Raw genomic sequence first — 17210 nt, forward strand, 5'->3', positions numbered from 1 at the left:
ACTTATCTTATAGGACTGATGTCATTTTAAGAAGAAGAGACACCAGAGATACCTTTCTGTCTCTCTCTCTCTCTCTCTCTCTCTCTCTCTCTCTCTCTCTTTATAGAAGAGGCTACCTGAAGTCGCAGCAAGAAGGTAGTTATCTACAAGCCAGGAAGATGTCCCTCAACAGAGACCAATCCTGTTGGCACCTTCATCTTGGACATCCCAGCTGCCAGAACTTTAAGTAAATTTCTGTAATTCAAGCCACTAAGTCTATGCTATTTTGTTATGGTTGCAAGAGCAGACTAACATAGAAGGAAATGGTTCTCTTATTCATTTATAATCCAGCTATATATGTCTGGAATCATTAACTGTTGAATTGTGAAGAATACCTGGGCCAGGTGTTGGAATATCTCATACCTTCTCCTCAGCTCATGAGCCAGTGAACTGGGACTTGCCAAAAATGCTTTGAGCCCCAGTTTACTTATTTGTAAAACAGAAATTTTACTATCTGTTCAGTCTACCCCTCAAAATTATTGTGAAGATTCAAACACTAATACTTCATAAATTGTAAAGAACTAAACAAGCATGAGGGAACAGCATGAGTAAAATTCCAAGTACATGTCCTATGTACCCAGAAAATGCCAACTTCCTTAAAACAGGCATGGAAAATGTTTACAGTATCAAGGCATTAACTAGAGTTACACTAAGAATATATTTCAAATGGCTATTCTAACATATAAAGTTTAAATTTCTGTCAAGTGATTACTCTCTAGAAAAAACCCAGGAGACCTGTTAGGATTCCCCAGTTGAGTGGCTGCAGGTGTGCAGACTTAAATCCATCATTACACATCACCAGCTTTTACACTCCTTTAATAGTTTTCCTTTGGAAGAATTTCTCTTTTACCTATAGCATATTTTAGGCCTTTTTCTAAGTAAATAGGAATCAAAAGATCTGTTTTTTATCCCAGGAAACGACATTCTAACTATGGATACTGGCATGTTTAACCTCTGTGGACATAGCTTCTTTATCTAGAAAATGAACATGTTGGACTATGTTTTGAGTTGCCAGATAAAATATAGGAAGCCCAGTTAAATTTTAACTTCAGATTAACAATGACAACAACAACAACAACAACAACAACAACAACAACAACAACAAAATGTAAGTAGAATTGTGTTCTGTATTCTTATTTGCTACATTTGACAACCCTGGCTGAAAAACTTCTCAGGTCCTGCATTCCCAGGATGGTACTACTTTAGAAGACATGTAATAATAATGACGATTACAACAGCTGATTTATTTAAGGTTTACTCTGTACTGGGCACTATTCTCAGTGTTTAACATATATAAACTAAGTCAATTCTCTATAAAGCTCCATAGGGTAGTATGAGTTAGGAGCACAGTCCACAAGGCCACCCTCACTGCTGACATTAATTCAAAGTTCAGAGGTCCTCAAAACAACCCTTAGTTTCAATAATTCATTAGAAGAACTCACAAAACTCAGTGAAAGCTGATATTCACAATGAGAGTTTACTATAAACTAAAGAATAAAAATTAAAATCAGCCAAGGGAAGAGACACATAGAGTCCAGGAAGGTTCTGCACATTGAACTTCTAGTTGTCTTCTCCGTGTGGAGTCATAGTCAGTATTAACTCCCCTTGACGATGATGTGTGACAATATGCACAGAGCTTTGTCAACCAGCAAAGCTTATCTAAGCTCTGGTGTCTTTATTGAGGCTCCATCAACTGCCACATTAGTCTCCAGTCTCTTTATAGATCAGCTAATACTGTAGTATTCAAAGTCATTACCATAAATCACATTTTAGACTTTGTGACATGGCTCAAAATCCCTAGGTAAACAAAGACACTCTTATTAGGCAGGACATTCAACGAATCTAGAGATAATCTCAATCAGTCAAGGGCAAAGGCCAGAAGTTTCCTTGGGCAAGGTTAAATTCTAGTCCAGATTTAGGAATTCTTTTATATTTGGCTAAAATAACATCATTATTAAAACCCAATAATTACTACTTACATACATCATACTATCAAAAGAGTAGAGAAAACTGAGGACCACAAAAGTTATGAGGAGTCCAGAGTCACATAGCAAGTCAGTGGCTAAGTCAGGAATCAACAAAAGCTATGCTACTTCCTCTACAGACTAGGAGAGGGGAGGAGGAAGGAGAGGGAGAGAGAGAGAGAAAGAGAGAGATACTTTGCTCCAGATAACAGAAGATCAACCAAAAGATAACAAAGGGAAGCAGGCAGCTGGCACTCAGTCAAACATGAAATAACTAAAGTTTAATAGCTTAGAGAAGATTTTCTGAAACTAACATGGACTTTTAGTTTTTTGCTATTGTTGTTTATATTTTACACTTTTCTTTAGACAACACATCAATAAAATGGTCTCCTAAAGGAGCATTTTATTGTTTGGACTGGATTTTTGTTTTTATTGCTTTGTTTTTATTGGGAGATGTGGTAAAAGAGTGAGAGAATTGGAATTTAAAGTGTTAGGAGTTAGAGAATACAAAGACTTTTAGCTTTGAAATAGTCCCACAACAACATATTGCTACCTATGCAGTAGTTTAACTACCAGTACACCAAGCACACCAATTAATTAGGTTCAGACATCACCAATCAGTCCAGATACTGGCCATAGATCATGGGTTTGGAAAAATAAGATACTGCAACACTGGTTGAATGTCAATGTTTTATAACTCGTAAGTCCTAGTATTCATTGAGCTTTATTATGGACTAAATGTTTGTGTCACTCCTCCTCCAAATCTACATGTTGAAATTGTAACCCCCAATGTGATGGTATGAGAAGGTAGAGCCTTTGAGAGGTGATTAGGTCATGATGGTGGAGCCTTCATTAATGGGATTTGTGTTCTCTTAAAATAGACCCCAGAGAACTCCTTTTACCATTTCTGCTATGTGAGGACACATCAAAAATATGGCCAACTATGAACCAGGAAACAGTCTCTTACCAAACACCAAATCTTCCAGCACCTTGAACTTACACTCCCTAGCCTCCAGAAACATGAGAAATAAGTATTTGTTGTTTAAGCAACCCAGTCTATGTTATTTTTGTTATAGCAGCCCAAACAGACTAATCAAGCACTTATTTTGAATGGGTCACTATTTTACAAACACATTATAGAACTTAGTCTCCACAACATCCCATTTTACAGATGAATAAACTGATATCTAAGAAGGTTAAATAACTGCCTAATATTTCACAGCTAGTAATTGGCAAGGTTTGGATTTGGACCCAGTTTATGCAACTTCAGAACTCACAATATTAAGCATATAAAATTGCCTGATTATATGCTGAAATAATAAGATATACTGGCCATTGATAAAGACATTACTGACTGGTTGGTTTGGCTTGGTCTATTTTGGTTTGGTTGAATTTAGTTTGTTTTTTTTTTTATTTTTTTAAATTTTTTAATGTTTTCGTTTATTTTTGAGAAAAAGAGAATGAGTGGGGGAGGGGCAGAGAGCGAGGGAGACACAGAATCCAAAGCAGGCTCCAGGCCCTGAGCTGTCAGCACAGAGCCCGACTCAGGGCTTGAACTCACGAACCATGAGATCATGACCTGAGCCCAAGTCAGACACTTAACTGACTGAGCCACCCAGGTGCCCCGAATTAATTTGGTTTTAAGCCAAAAGTCCCAAAAGAAAAATTTTAGAATCAATATTTTGGCTTAAACTACTTTATTTGTCTTGCCTCAAAGCAAAGATGTTTCAGTGCATTTAACTTGTCAACAAAAATTCCATAGATAACATTTCACATAATAAGAAAGTAAAAATATTTTTAAAAATTATACTTAGCAGCTATAAAGTACTTCTGATCTTTAAAGAGTTTACCAGCATTCAGCATATTAATTTCTCAAACCTCTGTAATTATTCTCACAGGTGACTGATGAATAAGCTCCAGAATGAAGAAGATGGGCATGGGAGAGTTACGCCTTATGGGAACAGCCATCTTCAAATCACAGTATATCTTTGTGCACCTGGCTCTTTGCAAAGGTTGTATAGTATGGAAATGACACATTGGTCTTCTTTCCTTCACCTGCATCAACTGGACTCAGACTCATGAGAAGGGAGACAGCAGTTTAATGTTGCACTTTCACCACAGATGTTGGGGAGATCCAGTGCTCAGCACACTAATCATTCCAACGTGTGGAAAAATAGGAAGGATAAACTCCATTAAAATAAAAAGTATTACTGCAAGGCAGGAATTAACATTGAAACTAAATATGGAAACAGTTTAAAGAATTGCTACATTAAAAACAATTTAAGTACGAAGAAGTTATTTGGTGGAAGACCAAATCAGCATTTCTCTTTTGGTTATATATATACCAATGCCTGACATTGTTTGACCATGCTGACTTTCATGTATAGCTTCAACATATTACAGGAAAAAAGAAGTGCTAAGAATCATACCAACAAGTCAAAGAAAATAACATGGAGAAGAGAGAATATTATTAATTACACTGTGGTAACAATCCTGTAAACATGTTGATAAAAATCTAAGCCAAATGTTTAATGAATCTGAAGACTTTCTTTTCCCACTGTTATCTTAGACAACAGTTTACCTGAAATCCAAGGACAAAAAGAGCAGAATATTTCTACATCATCACCTCTGTGGGTCAGATATATCTGGGTCTTTAAATTGGGCAGTGGGGAATAAAATAAATATTAATAAAAAGTAAAAGATTGCAAAAAAAATTGGACATATTGAAGATCATCAGCAATCGCTCATCTAACAACCCATGTTTGGAACTGTAGGTACTAATAAATTGAGTGTAAGTGCATATCTAAAATCCAAAGTTCACAAATTACAGGCATGCCAGTTCTCACAAATGCATTAGGTTCACACATAAAATCACCTAATGAGACTGTTCATCATAATCTGGGCTCCAAAGCCCAAGAACTACAACTGAAGAGTGACTAGACCAAGTTGCATGATAATATCAAGGTTCATTCCAGAGAACATCTGTTAGCTATGGTATTTCTATGGCTTTTGAAAGAATCTAGAATATTCCTTCTCAACACAAATGAACTCGGACTAGCATATTATGAAGCAAGTGCACTACACATGGCTATTTTAAGCAAATGGGCCACTTGCAATTTCTTTCAATTATTCCACATCAGCTTCCACTCTACTAATCAGTACAAAATTGGACCAGATAATGATAATTATGGTGAGGTCTCATCAAATAAATAGCAATGGTTAAAATTCTATGCCATCCTGCTACTAGTATTTGTACATGGGAAATAAATAGATTTATTAGAGATTCAGGGTTGAGCATAAGTGATCCTCTTCATTTGAGGGGCAGAAATCACATCAACCAAATATGCCAGACATTGCCCCCAGCTGCTCCAGCAACCCCCAACCAATCAAAAAGAAAGTTGAGCTGGTTTTAGTCCCATCTGGACTCCAAGATTGAAGCCAATGAAGAGAAGTAAACATCACCATAAACTGGAGACCGCTAGAGCCTGATTAATTTATTTTGGAAATGGATGATTGGTTTTGAAAAGGAAACTAAATTTACCATTTGTTTACTTCATATCAGGCTGTCTAGGAGAGAAATTTACTGTAAAATTTGTCAAACCCTGTGTTTTTTAAGGTTGTGTGTGTGTGTGTGTATGTGTGTGTGTGTGTGTTGTTTTGCTTTGTTTTAAAATACTAGTTTCACTACATATGTGGCATGAATCCCTACTTAATCAGGAATGGCTTAAAGGCTGCAGTGGTGGCTGACATTAAAGCTGTCATTTAGTTAAATAGCACTAACCTCCTGGGAAAGAACGTGGCATTGGAGGAAGCCAGAGCCTTAGCAGTAGGCGATGGCAGCTGCCTTATTGAGAACAGAGGCAGACCAAAGATAGAGGAGAGGGACAGAATACAGACATTTCAGGGCATCAGGGGCCTGTATTCAAAATACCCTGTGATAACAATGTGGATGTTCCTTAAGTTCTAAGAGTTAAATGTACAAAGGTCAGTAATTTAACTTTAATCATTAGAATGACATAAAATGTGTTTTTCAAAAACAAAACAATATTATGTCCCAAAATTTAAACTTTAATTGATGCTAAAATTCTGTCCTAAATGTCTGCAGGGTAGATTACTTTTATAAATTATTTATTTGGCTAGAATATTTTTGTTTCTTTTTTCTCAAGTCACCCTTTCTCATTCCCAGCCCAATCTTTAGGTGATTCCTACCAGCACCCCAGAGTTCGTTCTTTTACATCACCTATTATGGATTCTGTTTATATATACACAACAGCAATTTACAGGAATGTAGAGAAAAATGATTGAAAAATAATAAACACTTAAAATTATTTTGTTTTCCTTGCCATTAAAAAAACCCCACAACTTTATTTTCTATTTTAAAAGCAATCATAAATATAAATTAGAAAAAGGAAAAGAAAACTTCCTCAATGGCACATTCTAAGACAACTATGCTAATATTCTAGAAAGTTTATTTCTTGAATTATTTACCTTCATAGATTTAGGTTGTTTTCTAAGTTTGATAAATCTGTATCTATCTATATATCTATCCAGCTATCCATCCATCTAGTTTTATTATATAGTTTTAAAAGCTTATTAAATTTACCTGTAGCTTTCAATAATTCATTTTAAATTAGAATTCATTTTTTTAATGTTTTTAATGTTTATTTTTATTTTTGAGAGTGAGACAGAGAGACGGAGCACGAGCTGGGAAGGGGCAGAGAGAGAGGGAGAAACAGAATCCAAAGAGGCTCCAGGTTGTGAGCCGTCAGCGCGAAGCCCAATGCAGGGCTCCAACCCATGAACCGCGAGATCATGACCTGAGACGAAGTCAGATGCTTAACCCACTGAGCCACCCAAGAGCCCCTAAAAATAGAATTAGTTTTAAAGACACTTGTGAATATATCTGCATAATATTCTACTGAATGGATGTAGCATGAATATGGCAGGATATTAGTAAACTTAGTACCAGTATCTATGTGCTTCTCTTCAATCCCAGGTGTCTTGCAGTTAGATCTTCCATATTCCAGTCAATGGAACATAAATGAAAGTGATACAGGTCACTGCCAAGCCTGTCCCTAACCTCCTCCACATAATTCCCTGTGCGTTCTCTTCCTTATTCCCCTCAGCTGGATAAAGAAGACTAAGTTGAAGGCTCAGGAATCATAGAGGAGAAAAGAATCTGCATTGTTGAATCAGTACATAAAAGGCCATTTACCCAATACCTGATGTGACTGTGACATGAGCAAGAATTAGAACTTCATTGTATTATGTCATGCAGGTGGTTGTTTGTTATATCATCAAGCCTAACTTGACGAATACATGGCTTACCTAGACATTTTGGTTATGTGGCTGATATGGAGGTGCACTGCTCAGATCTCCTCCAGGAGAAACTTTAGCAGTTAGTGCAGAACTGATAGACCCAACTACTATTCCTTTGGCTCTGCCATTGTGTTCACACCAAGTCCAGGCTTCTCCTGAGCTCTTTCCAGCCAATAACAGGACATAGGGTGGGCACTGGAGCCAGGATTTTCCTACATAAAACAGGGATCCTATGACCTTTGTTCAAGGACCCCAATGATTATAGCCAAGACTTTCTAGGAGTTTCATCCAATAAATTTCTCACATGTATAATCTCATCTTCACATCCTCATCCTATAGGATCCAAATCAACATGGGCTACTTCAAAAATGTTCACTGCTATATACAAAATTATGATGAAAATATTTATGCATAATTTCTTGAATTTCAGATTAAATTCTAAAAAGAGATTTTCAGTAGGTAATATGAACGTTTTTTTAGAACTCTTGGCACATATCGCCAAATAGTGTCTTAAATTATTACACTTTACTCTAACACAAATAACAAAACTGCTTGCATTACCACATCTTCAACAGAATGAAATGTTACAGTTTTTTAAAAATAATAAAATATTTTTAGTAATTAGAAGGGCAAAAAACATCATCCATAGTTGTTCTCTTATGCACTGTTTCAAACCTAGTAAACTTGAATATAATTCTAAATATCTGTATATTAATTGTATTTCCCCTTTTGTGAGAATTCTATTTGCATCTTTCTCTCATTTAACTCTTGTATATCTAGCCAGTTTTTACAGTTGTAACATTTATTTTTACTCATTAAAATCCCTAGTTCTACTTTAATTTCCTTTAGAAAAGAATTAAAACTAATTTTAAACAAAAATATAATAACTAAATGGAAAATGTTTCTCTGTAAGTATATCAGTATTACATGTAACTAATGATAAAACATGAGCTGTTTTTAAATGACACCCTTCTAATGTGTTATAAGCTCTTCTTTCGCCAGAGTGTCAACATTTTTTTTTTTTTTTTGGCACATTTTAAATGTCGACAATGAAGAATGTGTAGAATTACCTGTAATGGAAAAAAACAGAAACTTCTGCTAAAGACACTTAAGAAAATGTATATTTTTTCTTAAATAAGTTTTGCTTTCCTTTTCCAAATATAGCACTGTTGATAATCCTTTATCCATCTTCCATGTCTCCGGGGAATAAAATCAGTTGTGAATATATTTACTGAATCTGTAGTTGAAGAGATCATAAGGAAAAAGATCACAAAATACCACAAAGAAAAAGGCTCAAAATTTTTATAAAAAATCTTTACTAGGGGTGCCTGGATGGCTCAAGTCATTTAAGCATCTGACTTTTGATTTCAGCTCAGGTCATGATCTCACAGTTCATGAGATCAAGCCCCACATCGGACTCTGTGCTGTCAGTACAGAGCCTGCTTGGGATTCTCTTCCTCCCTCTCTCTCTGCCCCTCCCCAATCTCTCTCTCGCTCTCTTTCAAATTAAATAAATAAACATTAAAAAATATTTTTTAGACTATTGAACTAACACATGCTCACACACACAAATCCATACCTTTAAGTCCTAATGTTAACACACAAAAATGAAGAAAATAATGTTCCAAACACCTCTGTACCCACCACCAAGCTTAAGAAACAAGCACCGTGGACCATATTAAAGCCTCATATAATTTCTGCATCTTTCCTGTCCACTCACCCAGATAGCTGCTATTATGAATTTAATGTTTATCATTGTTATGCTTCTTTTTACTTTTTCACTACACATGACACACATGGATAAAAATATATTTGCATTATTTATATTTTATATAAATTGTATCATATCCTATATATCCTTCTGCAATTTAATTCTTTACCTCAAAGTTATACATTAGAGATTTATTTATCGTGGCAGGTGAGGATTTGGTTCATTTTAACTATTGGTAGAATTTTCCTACTCCAGGTAGTGTCTGTGGATTGGCAGCAATGTATCACCTGGGAGTCTGTTAGAAATTCAGAATCTCAGATCACAATCAACACAGCAGAAATAAAAACAATAATAAGAGAATATTATGAGCAATTATCCACCAATAAAATGGGCAATCTGGGGACAAATTCCTAGAAACATATACACTACCAAAACTGAAACAGGAAGAAATAGAAAATTTGAACAGACTCATAACCAGTAAAGAAATCGAATTAGTAATCAAAACTCTCCCAAAAAAACAAGAGTCCAGGGCCAGATGGCTTTCCAGGGGAATTCTACCAAACATTTAAGGAAGAGTTAACACCTATTCTCTTGAAGCTATTCCAAAAAATAGAAATGGAAGGAAAACTTCCAAACTCTTTCTATGAAGCCAGCATTACCTTGATTCCAAAACCAGACAGAGACCGCACTAAAAAGGAGAACTATAGACCAATTTCCCTGATAAACATGGATGCAAAAATCCTCAACAAGATATTAGCCAACCAGCTCTAACAATACATTAAAAAATCATTCACCATGACCAAGAGGGATTTATACCTGGGATGCAGGGCTGGTTCAATATCTGCAAAACCATCAATGGAATTCATCACATCAATAAAAGTAAGGAAAAGAATCGCATGATCCTCTCAATAGATGCAGAGAAAGCATTTGACAAAATACAGCATCCTTTCTTGATAAAAACCCTCAGGAAAGTAAGGATAGAAGGAGCATACACCAAGATCATAAAAGCCGTATATGAATGACCCAACACCAATATCATCCTCAATGGGGAAAAACTGACAGCTTTCCCCCTAAGGTCAGGAACGAGACAGGGATGTCCACTCTCACCACTGTTATTCAACATAGTATTGGAAGTCTTAGCCTCTGCAATCAGACAACACAAAGAAATAAAAGGCATCCGAATTGGCCAGGACGAGGTCAAACTTTCACTCTTTGCAGATGACATGATACTCTATATGGAATACCCTAAAGATTCCACAAAAGAAAAACCCTGCTAGAACTGATTCATGAATTCAGCAAAGTTGCAGGATATAAAATCAATGCACAGAAATCGGTTGCATTCCTATACACCAACAATGAAGTGACAGAAAGAGAAATCAAGGAATCGATCCCATGTACAATTGCACCAAAAACCATCAAATACCTAGGAATAAATCTAACCCAAGAGATGAAAAATCTATACACTGAAAACTATAGAAAGCTTATGAAAGAAATTGAAGAAGACACAAGAAAATGGAAAAATATTCCATGTACCTGGATAAGAAGAACAAATATTGTTAACATGTCAATACTACCCAAAGCAATCTACATATTCAATGCAATCCCTATCAAAATAACACCAGCATTCTTTACAGAGCTAGAACAAATAATCCTAAAATGTGTATAGAACCAGAAAAGACCCCAAATAGCCAAAGCAATCTTGAAAAGAAAACCAAAGCAGGAGGCATCACAATCCCGGACTTCAAGCTGTACTACAAAGTTGTAATCATCAAGACAGTATGGTACTGGCACAAAAACAGACACTCAGATCAATGGAACAGAATAAAGAACCCAGAAATGGACCCACAAACCTATGGCCAACTAATCTTTGACAAAGCAGGAAAGAATATCCAATGGAATAAACACAGTCTCTTCAGCAAGTGGTGCTGGGAAAACTAGACAGCGACATGCAGAAGAATAAACCTGGACCACTTTCTCACACCAGACACAAAAATAAACTCAAAACAGATGAAAGACCTAAATGTAAGAGAGGAAGCCATCAAAATCCTCGAGGGGAAAGCAGGCAAAAACTTCTTTGATCTTGGCTGCAGAAACTTCTTACTCAGCACGTCTCCAGAGGCAAGGGAAACAAAGGCAAAAATGAACTATTGGGACCTCACCAAAATAAAAAGCCTCTGCACAGTGAAGGAAACAATCAGCAAAACTAAAAGGCGACCAACAGAATGGGAGAAGATATTTGCAAATGACATATCAGATAAAGGATTACTATCCAAAAACTATAAGGAATTTATCAAACTCAGCACCCAAAAACCAAATTATCCAGTGAAGAAATGGGCAAAAGAAATGAATAGACACTTCTCCAAAGAAGACATCCAGATGGCCAACCGACACATGAAAAAATGCTCAACATTCACTCATCATTAGGGAAATACAAATCAAAACCACAATGAGATACCACCTTACACCTGTCAGAATGGCTAACATCAACAATTCAGGCAACAACAGATGGTGGTGAGGATGCGGAGAAACAGGATCTCTTTTGCAGTTCTGGTGGGAATGCAAACTGGTGCAGCCACTCTGGAAAACAGTATGGAGGTTCCTCAAAAAAGTAAAAATAGAACTACCCTTCGACCCAGCAATTGCACTACTAGGTATTTATCCAAGGGGTACAGGTATGCTGTTTCGAAGGGATACATGCACCCCAATGTTTATAGCACCACTATCAACGATAGCCAAAGTATGGAAAGAGCCCAAATGTCCATCGATGGATGAATGGATAAAATGTATATGTATATGTGTATGTATATGTATATGTATATGTATATGTATATGTATATGTATATGTATTGTGTGTATTACTCAGCAATCAAAAAGAATGAAATCTTGCCATTTGCAACTACATGGATGGAACTGGAGGGGATTATGCTAAGCGAAATTAGTCAGAGAAAGACAAATATCATATGACTTCACTCATATGAGGACTTTAAGACACAGAACAGATGAACATAAGGGAGAGGAAGCAAAAATAATATAAAAACAGGGAGGGGACAAAACATAAGAGACTCTTAAATATGGAGAACAAAGAGAGGGTTACCGGAGGGGTCGTGGGAGGGGGGATGGGCTAAATGGGTAAGAGGCACTAAGGAATCTACTCCTGAAATCATTATTGAACTACATGCTAACTAATTTGGATATAAATTTAAAAAATAAATTAATTTAAAAAAAGAAATTCAGAATCTCAGGACCTACTGCAGAACTACAGAATCAGAATCCATATTTTAACAAGATCCCTGCATGGTCTAGATGCACTCTAAAGTTTGAGAAATACTGGCATTCAATTGTATTGTATTAAAACTTCACAGTTTATCCATTCTCTGCTAATGGATATTTAGGCTTCTCCTAAATTTTTAATAGGCTGATTTGCCATTTTGCTTGTTTTATATTTTTAAGAAATCTTTCCTATCTATAAAACAATAAATGTTTCATGAGTGGCCCCCACTTAGACATGTAAATGACTTACTGAGGGAGTAGTTTTTTTGCCAGAATGAAGTGGATTAGTAATATGCATAAGATCCTGCATCTATTGACTAACATCAACAAAATACTGGATACCATAAATTTTAACGGTTTCCTACCCTCGCATCCATTTTATTAGAACCTAAATCTGCAAGGACAAGAATGAGGCACCTAGTTATCAGTCTACCATGTTGATGGTGAGGATTCTCCCTGACAAGTTTTACAAAACTCTTTCAAAGTTCTATGGCTCCACTTGCTCTGCACTAAGCATCACCAGGGGTGAATGGAGTCTAGTGCCCATCCCCCATATTCACAGGCAGGCATTCAACTCAAGGTCCTGTCACTTTCAGGCTTCTGTGTCTGAGCCTTCCTTCACTGGGTCACCTGCAACCCCTCTGTTTTTGTTCTTGGTATTTGAGTCATTAAACTCTCTGGCAGAGCAATTCCCCACTGAGAATACAAAGTACTAAAAGAGTTATCTCTTGCTTCTTGGGTCAACTTTGGTATGCCTGAAACTCTTTTTCATGAAAGTCTGTTAATCCTCTTTTGGAGACAAGGAGAGCTCAGACCTTGGGAAGAAGCCCATTTTAGTCCTCTTCTTTCTTTAGAGAAAACACACAAGCCAGAAAAATAATGCATGGTGCCAATTCGTTTCTCCTAACTTACTCTCCAAGCTTAACATTTGCTAAAGTTGGAGGATCTAAATCAGGGTAGACCAACCAAGTTCTCTTCCAGACTGTTTGCCCTTAGCATTGATTCACTACATTTTTTTTAAATTCATGTTCTCCACCTCAACACCTTCCCATTTATAAATTAGGAATTTGGCTGAAAAGAGTATAAATAGTTTCACCAGTGTCTCAAGTTTGCTCTTGAAAACATGGAGACATAGTTCTTCTGGAAAATATCATTTCAGAAATGGTCTCATTGTTTTGATGCAGCGCAAAGTCCAAAAGGATTCCTCCTTCCTGAGACTCTATGGGGGTCCACTCAAAATGCTGCCTCAGCAATGAAGTTGTAATCACACAATCAGCCCCTTTTACCAATGAATTAAAAAACACATTTTAAAAAATAGAACATATGATGCCTAGGCAAAATAGAAATGGATCAGAGAAGGTGGTAAGATCGACAGGTTGTGTGAAGGCAAAATCCAGTAACGAAACACTTGCTAAAGTGGACACAGCTAGTTGATGGCAAAGCTGACAAAATTCTGAGTGTTGCTACCCAGGCAACTGAATTCACTAAACGTATTCACTGCCTACTAGGTGCCAAGTACTTCATACTTCATCTCATTCAATCTATAAAATCATCCTATAGAGTAATATAACCATCATCATATTACATATAAGGAAAATAAACCTTGCATTTAAAAAAAAGGATTATTTACTTTGTAAACAACATAACTGAGTTTTCTTTAGGTGGGATTTCAGGTTGCAGGTCCAGCTCTCTTTCCAGTATATCTCACTAAATAGCCAATAAAAATACCAGGCAGTTACCAGCCCAAAGAAGTCAAATTAAAAGTAATCATCCAGATTGCTCCATCTTTGGCCCTTTTGTGTTCCATTTGACTTGATCTACCTGGAAAGAAGCTAGGAGACCACTCTGGACACAAATTCTGAAGCATTCCTTCTGGCCAGACAGCACCACTTTTCTCATCAGATACTCACAGGACACTTTAATCTCCAGTCACACTGGGACAACAGAGAACTCAAGATTCCGGATTTGTACTTTCTACTGTCTTATAACAAAGAATTTCTCTCTCTCCCTCTCTTTTTCTCAATCTTCCTCTTCATTCTTTTTTTTTTTTAAGTTTATTTATTTTGATAGGGAGAGAGAGAGAACACAAGTAGGGGAGGGGCAGAGAGAGAGAGAGGCAGAGAGAATCCCAAGCAGGCTCCATGATGCCAGCTCAAAGCCAGACACACAACTTGAACCCATGAACTGTGAGATCATGACCTGAGCAGAAATCAAGAGTAGAACACTTAATCAACTTAGCCACTCTCTTCATTCTTTTACGGAAATTCCCAAATGAGACTAGTAATATTCCATACACAGGCCTTATAGTGAAATTGCTAATCATTTTTACTGGGATCTTTGTTCCTGCTCACAGTTACCATAGTACATGGGCATAATTTGAATTAGGGCTCAGACAACTAAGGGACTAGTTGTCATTCAAACTCATTTTACCTATATTCTCACCTATACGGTGAGCAGGTGATATTTAATAGTCAGGCTTTTTAAGCCCAGATTCTTCTTTTATAAAAGATCTCCATGCTAAGAGGCTTCTGGACATCCCACCCCACCAGTGTTTGCCAGACAGATCTCAGTCCCATCTGAGACCAGCCCCAAACAGAGCCCCTTGGGGTAATAAAGAGAGAGCAATATTTATTAAATTCCTGCCTTGAGTAAGCCCTGAGTCAAGGGTTGTATTTATATTAGTTATTCTTTTCATAAACTTGCAGGTAAGTATTATTTATCTTCATTTTTATAAGGAAACTGAGATCAGAAACTTTAAAGTGTCTGAGACTATATAGATCATAAGTAAATTATTATTAATTTTACCTCAAGTCCTTCTGTCTCTGAAGCCCACTGCTATGTGTTTGTGTCCCCCCCCCCCAAATTCTTATGTTGAAGCCCTAATCCCCAGTGCTACTAAATCTGGAGATAGAGGTGAAGTCCATGCTCTTGTTCCAGACCACACTTTGAGCAGTAAGGATCTGACATCAGAGATATGCTTAGGATCAACCAAAGCCTAAAGTATAAATACAAAAGTGAATTTTAAGAGTAGACTAGTCCTGATGGGCACAATAGATAAAGGGGACTAAGAGGTACAATCTTCCGGTTATAAGTCACAGAGATGAAAGGTATAGCAGAGAGAATGTAGTCAACAATACTGTAATAACATGTGTGGTGACAGATGGTGACCACACTTATTGTGAGCACTGTGTAATGTATACAATTATCAGATCAATATGTTGTACACCTGAAGTTAACATTGTATGCAAATTATACTTCAATAAAAAAAAAGTCCCAATAAAAGATTTTCTAGACATCAAAAAAATTAATTAATTAATTAATTAATTAAGGTTAAATGAGGTCATCAGGATGGAACCCTAATCTAGTAGGACTCTGGGCTTATGAAAAAAGGAAGAGATTTCTCTCCCTCCTCTTCTCTCTCTATGTCTGTCTCCATCCTTCTTACCCTCCCCTCCCTCTCCACTACGTGAGGACACAGAAAGGGAAGGAAACCATCTGCAAGCCAAGAAGAGAGTCTCACCAAAAACCAAATCAACAAATATCTTGATCTTAGACTTTCCAGCCTCCAGAAATGTGAAAAATAGATGTCTGTGTTAACCCACCTAGTCTGTGCTATTTTTTCAGAGCAGTCTAAGACGACTAAGACACCCATTTTCTTTCTTCTGTGTCTGTTTCTCTCAAGTAGCTTCCAGACCATTTCATTCTCCCCTATAAATACTGATTTACACTTATGTGCCCTGTGCTTTGTGTGGGAAATATAATGATGAGAAAAAACAGACAAGGCCTTTACCAGAATGGAGTATACAGCCTAAAGGAAGAAGTAAACAGGAACCAAATTATCATACACATATATAATCATATGATTACTGATATTGGGCTCCCCAACCCCCACGTCCATCAGGCATATGCAAGTCCAAAGGCAATTTGTAAATTCAAGAGATATTTTTCCTAGAAACTTCTTATTTCCCAGGTTAATATATACATATATAATATATATACATGTATATATTATATATATATTATATATAAGTACCATATATATTTATATATATAATTAATATGTATATACATAATATCTATACATAATGGTTTCATTAAAGAGGGATATATTTCATCCAACCCTACTACTTGGATTCATCCAAGTCTCAGGGTAAATCTGGACCCTGTAATGTAGCAATTAGTCTAAAAATGAAAATTAATTTGAGAGAGGTAGTACATGACTATACAGTCACACTGAGGTATGAAATCCATGAGCAGACATGCTTGAGAGAAAATTTGCTAACAGAGTATGTGTAAACATTTCCTACAGTATCATTTTGCCTCAGGCCTGTCCTGAAGGAGAACTATGACTTCAGAAACTCCGTATGAGTTTAAAGCCTTACTAAGGTAATTGTATTGCCATTTTATAAGTCTTGTGTACATTTCAGATAGTTTCAACCGCCTTGGGAAAAAATATTAGAAATGAAGTTTGGAACATTTCCTTTGAAGGAAAACACTCATGCTATTAGATTGTTTTGGGAAAGGTTACTTATGGCTGAATGATGAGGAGGATTTTAAGATAATTGCTGCTCAGTGCTCCAGTTGAGAATTTGAGGTTGGAGTTTGAAAGGGCAGAGTTGGCAGAAACTTTATGACATCTTAAATAAATTATAAGAGAGCAATTTCACCATATTTAAAAGAGCATTATTTTTCAGAACCAAAGAGAGTCCCTCTCAAGAGCACATTATGCCTTTAACTGTTAAGGGTGAGCAAATAACTTCATTTCTGAGACACCAGCAATGGAGGAAAGGGGTTGTTGGTTTAGGTCCCTAGGTTCTTTAAGAAAAAAGAAAAAGAAGATTTGATTGGGTAGGTCATGAAGGCTTAGCTGAGGCAAGCATCACATGTAATAAAGGGCCTATGGATTG

General features: G+C 36.5%; 1 long non-coding RNA gene across 1 annotated transcript in view; it reads right to left on the minus strand.

Annotated features, from left to right (window-relative positions):
• Nucleotides 1–7193, minus strand: part of LOC122230722 — a 47771-nt gene extending 40578 nt beyond the window's left edge. Inside the window, exon 1 of the long non-coding RNA XR_006207774.1 lies at nt 6970–7193. This is a non-coding gene — a long non-coding RNA (uncharacterized LOC122230722). The remainder of the gene's footprint in view (nt 1–6969) is intronic.
• Nucleotides 7194–17210: the final 10017 nt, after the last annotated feature.

The sequence above is a fragment of the Panthera tigris genome, chromosome C2 (genome assembly GCF_018350195.1).
Source record: "Panthera tigris isolate Pti1 chromosome C2, P.tigris_Pti1_mat1.1, whole genome shotgun sequence".
NCBI lineage: Eukaryota > Metazoa > Chordata > Mammalia > Carnivora > Felidae > Panthera > Panthera tigris.